The sequence below is a fragment of the Leopardus geoffroyi genome, chromosome D1, assembly GCF_018350155.1.
Source record: "Leopardus geoffroyi isolate Oge1 chromosome D1, O.geoffroyi_Oge1_pat1.0, whole genome shotgun sequence".
Lineage (NCBI taxonomy): Eukaryota > Metazoa > Chordata > Mammalia > Carnivora > Felidae > Leopardus > Leopardus geoffroyi.
In genome coordinates, this window is record NC_059329.1 from 97,895,517 (window position 1) to 97,901,584 (window position 6,068).

Here is a 6,068-nt window from a genome sequence, read left to right on the forward strand (position 1 = left end):
ACGAAGGGAGACATTCCACAGGGTGACCTGGGCCCTGTGAGCAGGCGCTTTGGGGCCTCGGGGCAAGACACCCTTTTAACCATCCACGTTCTCTGACCCCCTGCTTCCAGGCAGACAGGCTGTAAGTAGTTGTAACGGGCGTCTCTCCCATGCTGGGGGCTGGAGCAGACACCTTGAGACGCTCGTCTCGCTGGCTCCCAAGGCTGTCACGGCAGCCGGGTGCACCCCCCTGCAGGCTGGGGGCCCCCCACACCGCATCTGTCCCAGCCACGTGGGTCCCTGCTCCCCCCTGGGGAGGCCCCTGCCGCCAGGCTGGGTTCCAGAGGGGATTCACCACCGGCCCAGGAAAGCGGATCATGTCCAAAGATCGGGCGTGAGAGGAGATCGGGAAAGGCAGGAAAGCAACCTTCCCTGAGCGCCTGCTTTCTGCTCGGGGGAAAGGGAGTGACTTCCCCAAGGTCCGGCCATCTCTGTTTCATTCATTCATCCATTGGTCCAAGTTTCAAATATTTCTTGGATCCCCTAGGGGGTGGGCAAAACACGGATTTCAGAGCCCAGACACCCCCGGTCCAGAGCCTTTCCTTCCACTGCCTAGGAAGGGGGCCTAAGGCAAACTTGTCTGCCTCAGTTTCCTTATTAGTAAACCAAAGGATGATGGCACCGGCGCCTGATGAGGCTCCCCGAAGCATCAGCAGGAATGCCTTTGGGTCCCCCCGGCCCACAGGTGGTCCTCACTCACGTCCGGCATTGGCTTAGGGATTGCCTAAGACGGACAGGACGCCACAAGCCTGGCCTTCAAAATGCTCAAAGACTGGGGCGCCTGGGTGGCTCAGTCAGTGAGATGTCCAACTCTTGATTTCGGCTCCGGTCATGATCTCGCTGTTCGTGAGATCGAGCCCCATGTGGGGCTCCGGGCTGACGGTGTGGAGTGTGGAGCCTGCTCGGGATTCTCCTGTCGCCCTCGCTCTCTGCCCCTCCCCCTCTTGGGTGCTCGCCATGCACGCACGTGCTTACACGCCCTCTGTCTCTCAAAGTAAAGAAATAAACATGAAAAAAAGAATGTTTTAATGCTCAGAGACTAATGAGGGACAGACATGTCACAGCGGCTCATGCCAGTAGGCAAGGTCGGAGTGGGTGCTACATAAAAGCGTGAGGGACATGTTACGGGTGGTTACGTTTGGGTGCAGTGAGGGGGAGTTTTCAAGGAACATATGGCACCTGAGTCTCATGAGAGGGAGAGGAGAGGGTACATCCAGGTGGAGGGGATAGCGTCAGCAAGGCTTGGAGACCTAAAGGCTGTTTGGGGACAGTGGGGACAGAGTAGATCAATGTCGCTTGGGCAAGGGGACCAAGGGAGGGATTGGCAAGGTGTGGTTGGCGGATTAAGCTGAATGGCTTTGACTGTGACAGTAACGAACTTGAACTTCATCCTCTGGGCAGAACTTGAACTTCCCTCTGGGGAAGGCCATAACATACCCTGGCGGGGTCTTAGGGAGAGATTTTCTGGGACCTTGTGGAGAACGCATTAGCAGGGCTGAGAACGGGGGCAGAGAGCAGCTCTGAGGTCCTGCAAATCCAGCCGCGAGATGGAGAACAGACAGATCTGGATGAAAAGGAGACCGATCTATCCAGCACTTACCATGTTCCGGACACGCCCCGTACATTTGTTCACTCGCCTCTCAACAGTGCTCTGAGTGGGTGCTCTCATTCCCATTTTACAGATGAGAAAACTGAGGTACAGGGAGGTTAAGTAACTTGCTCAGGGTCACACAGCCAGCGACGTGGAGCCCTGGGATTCTGACTCTGGTCCATCTGAATCCAAAGCCCCGATACTTCCCAGACCCAGATGCCCATGGGGAGAGAAGGCCCAAAGGTGAAGAGATGCACGCAGTGGAAACTTAGCAGATCCCGACAGCTTCTTCCTTCCTCAGCCTCCCTGAGCTGGGCATCTTCCACTGGCTCCTCCAGACCCTCAACCCACGCCCCTCTCTCTCCCCCTACTCCGTGTCCTGGGAGGCTGGTGGCATGGGAGGCGTCCACAGGCTCCCTGGTCCTCACCCATTAGCTTCTGGCTGGGTTCCATCAACGGGGCAGGAGAGCCGAGGGAAGGAGGAGAGTGAGTGGGCTTGCTGCTTCCCCCTCCGATGGGCTCTGTCCCCCGACTGACGCCCCAGCTCCTCCAGGTGGCCCTCTCCACACAGCGCGCTGCCCCATCGGGCAGCTCCTCTCTCTCCTGCCCTTTCAAGCCTGGGGGTGGTGACAGTCACTCCTGCTTTTCATATGGGTCTGTCTGTGACGCTGGCCCTCAGGAGAGAGGGCAGCAGACAGCAGCTTCTAATGCTGGTCCCTGACGTCATGGGGGTGGCTGAGCTTGCCAGGGAGTGTGCAGAGGATGACGCTCAGGGACCAAGCTGGGAAGGAGGGGGGGACGCTGACATTTAGTCCCCAGAGGGTGGGAGCCAATCAGACAGCTGGGGCTGGGTGGGGCTGGAGCCTCCCTTGCGGGTAATTGTTACTGCGATCCCCACTCCCTTTGGCAGAGGGAGAGGGGGCTGTGCCAGGAGGTCTGTCATCTGGGAGACTGCCCTTGGCCCCTCTGGAGGGGAAGCCCACCAGTTCTGCCCTGCCCCCTGCCCCCTGCCCCCTGGGACTTTTCAGCCCAGCTTTTGGCGGCTGGCTCGGGGTTCTCAGAGGGCTTATGAGGGCACGTGGGGCTACCTTCAGGGTTACGGGGGGGGGGGGGAGTCTCTGTCTGGGAACGGGGTGACCTTTTTTTGAAAAGCCTGTTCATCCCCAGGGCCCTGGTTGGCTGAGCCTTCTGGAGCCAGCCCCGGTGAGGGGGGCCTTTCCAAGAATCAGGATCCCATCTGCCCCCTTTCCCCCGCCCTCCCTCCACCTACCCACCTGCCCTCTGGCCTGTGTCAAGCTCCAGAAAGGCACTGCCATCTCCAGCAGCCAGCTAGCTGGGGGAGGAAGGGGGAGGAATATGCCTAGTGGCAGGGGAAGAGGAGGGATGGAACCAATTACATATGTCTAAGGCCAGAGGGGGAAGAAAGATAGTTACAAAAATCCACCTGTGAACAAAGGTAGGTCCATTTAGAGCCACAAGGCGTGAGAGCTAGGAAGGGTCTTCCAGAACCCCACCTTGCTGCATAGACGAGGACACTGGGGTCTAGAGAGGGGACGCTGCTCAAAGGCCTTGAAGACTGGCCTGCCTCAGCCTGGCACTCGTAGCCATCACCCATGGCCCTGCGGCTCTCACCTGTCAGACTCCACACCCCAGGACCAAGAATACTTTTCCATGCGTCGGCATCCGTGTGCCTGCAAAGGGTCCTGATCCAGATTTCTATCCCACCTTTGTGCCCCTCCTCCACGGTGGAAGCAGCTGGCTGCCCCCGCGGCGGGGGCTGCCTGGGTGCGAGACGACCGTGTTTTCACAGGGCGGAAATTAGATCTGCTTCTCGGGGAGAAGTGTTGGGAACTGAAATGCCAGCCAGTTGGGTGTGGCGGGGCCTCCTCGTTCTGTGCTCCGCAGAAGCCAGCCGCACGGAGGGAGCGACGGGGAGGACGGGCCGCCACCGGGCAGGGCCCTAGGAAGGGGTCAGGGACACTGTGCAGGTGGAGAATGGAGGTTTTAAGAACAGAGGGCTCGCCCAGGGGCAGGCAGCGAAAACAACACCCCGTACTTAGACCTCACCTCCTCTACAGCCTCCTTTCCCAGCCCGGGCTTACCCCTTGACTCCACACTGGAGGGCAAAAGGACCCGAGCCAGCAGTGGCCAAGATGGGCCTCTCCCTACTTGAACATTCTAGTTGGGGGTCTTCCAGCCACGACAGATTGGATTATGGCTCAGCGAGTACTTATCACCCTCCTCGGCCGCCGCGCACAGTGTATACCCCCCCCGCACGCCGAAGTTGGGCTTGCCCGTGTCACTGGCTTTGACGAGAAGTATCAGAAGACGGGGCAGAGCAGCGGCTTGACATGTGCTTATGTGGACTGAGCTGCTCCCTTGCGTGCCGGTGCTGTCTGTACAAAGAGGTTCCCCTGGGCAGCTGTCGCCCGTCAGCTGGGGTCATAGAAGGAACGTGTGTGGAGGGACCCGAGCCCGCCTCGCAGTCTGAAAGAGAGCGCCCAGCTGAGCCCAGCCTAGATCAGGAGAACCGTGGTCAACCTGCAGGCCCACGCGTGTGAGAATTACTGCTCACTGCTGTCACTCACTGACTTTGGGGATGGTTTGTTTCGTAGCATTATTACGGTACTCGCTGACTGATACACAGGCCCAAAGCTGGAGCCAGAGAAGAGGCCAACGGCTGAGACGTGGAAGATCCGGGCTCTCCACGTCCCTCCCCTGCCACAGCCCTGAGAGAGGGGTGGATAGAGAGGATGCTCTGGATGTTCTGAGTCAACTCAACGAGGAGTTGCATACCCATGCAGGGAGGGCCCAGCACCTCTGCTGGTGCTTAATACATCTCTGTGAGGAAACTGAGGCTCCTAGGGAGATCTCCCCAAGGCCCCGGAGCTAGAAAATGGCAGAGCTGAGGCCAGAACCAGGTCTCCCGGCTCCAGTTTCCAATCTACCAGTCAGCCCAACCCCGAGCCAGTTGAACAGTGAGCCCCATGAGGACGAGAACCACTGGCCTGGCCAGCCACAGGCGAAAGAGGGAAGGCAGAGCTCCCCCCCGCTGCCCTGGGTGCCGTGCCGTCAAGGCCTCGGGCGTGTCTCCCACTGCTCCAGAAGCTTCTGCTGCTGAGAAGATAAGGCTGGGCTCAAAGCCTGCTTGCCCTTGGGCAACTTTCTTAACCTCTCTGTGCCTCAGTTTGCCCATCTGGAAACAGGGGAAGCCTAGAACAGTTCCTACTTAGCTCAGAGGGTGCTTGTGAGGATTAAATGAACTACAGTCCCTGCATTAAATGGACTAAGTGTATAATCCCTGCACCTAATAAATGTGCCACAAATGTTTGTTAAATAGACGCTAAGTAGCTCCACCCACCTCAACCTGCTAAGACGCGGCTGAACACAGCTAATTTTGACTTGGGGGGAACTCACTCTGAATCAGACACTGTCCCAAATGTTTTTTGTGTGCATCAACCAAGTCAGTCCTCACCGAAGTCTTGGAAGAGATGTGGGCGCTATCCTTATCCCTCCCGTGTCGCAGATGGAGAAACTGAGGCACAGAACAGGTTCCTAATGGTCACACTCTGGAGCTCCAGTTGGGTGGAAGGCAGAGGTGCAGAGATCACCAGTCCCAGGCCTGGTGGCTCTGACCAGCTGTGTGGTTGGGGGCAAGGACCACCTACCCCACGGGGTTGTCGTCAAGATTAAACGAGATCACGCGGGTGGCCTGCCTAGCATGACTGCCGACCTATGACAGGGCTCAGGAAGTAGGGAAAGTTATTTAAGAATGGGAAAAGGCGGGGCGCCCGGGTGACTTCGTCTGTTAAGCGTCCGACTTCGGCTCCGGTCAGGGTCTTGTGGGTTCGTGAGTTCGAGCCCCACGTTGGAGCCCCACATCGGGCTCGCTGCTGCCAGCACTGAGCCGGCCTCGGATCCTCCGTCCCCCTCTCTCGCTGCCCCTCCACTCCCCTCTCAAAAATAAAGCAACATCTAAAAAATTTGTAGCAGTAAACAAGAAAATAAAAACCGGAAAAGGGACCGGGCAGACGTCCTAACGCCAGAACAGCTCCCGGGCAGCCGGGACCCTGACAGCCTCCCTCAGCTCCACGGCGAGAATTTGGGGGGAAAACACCTTTCCCCTTCCCACCCCCGCTCAGAGCTCCGGGGACTCGTCCCGGAGCGGGTCTCCTGGGAGTCAGCCGGCCCCGGGTTCAGTTACAAGCTCTGCGTCCTTGGGCAATCCCTGCTGTCTCCAGGCGCGGTTTTCACATCTGTGCCGGGGGCAGCCACCACACTTTGGTGAGGGGGGGGATGAGACCACTTAGCTCAGGTTCAGGAGGTCCTTGCCACCTGCTAGCCACTCATGCACGCCTGTCACACCCTCCTCTGTAGTGGGCCCTGTCGTTATCCGCATTTTACAGAGACGGAAACTGAGGCCCAGACAGGTCAGGGA

General features: G+C 58.6%; 1 long non-coding RNA gene across 1 annotated transcript in view; it reads left to right on the forward strand.

The window, feature by feature from the left end:
* Positions 1-906, forward strand: part of LOC123601635 — a 95,765-nt gene extending 94,859 nt beyond the window's left edge. The window contains exon 7 of the long non-coding RNA XR_006714211.1: positions 629-906. This is a non-coding gene — a long non-coding RNA (uncharacterized LOC123601635). The remainder of the gene's footprint in view (positions 1-628) is intronic.
* The last annotated feature ends 5,162 nt before the right edge of the window (positions 907-6,068 follow it).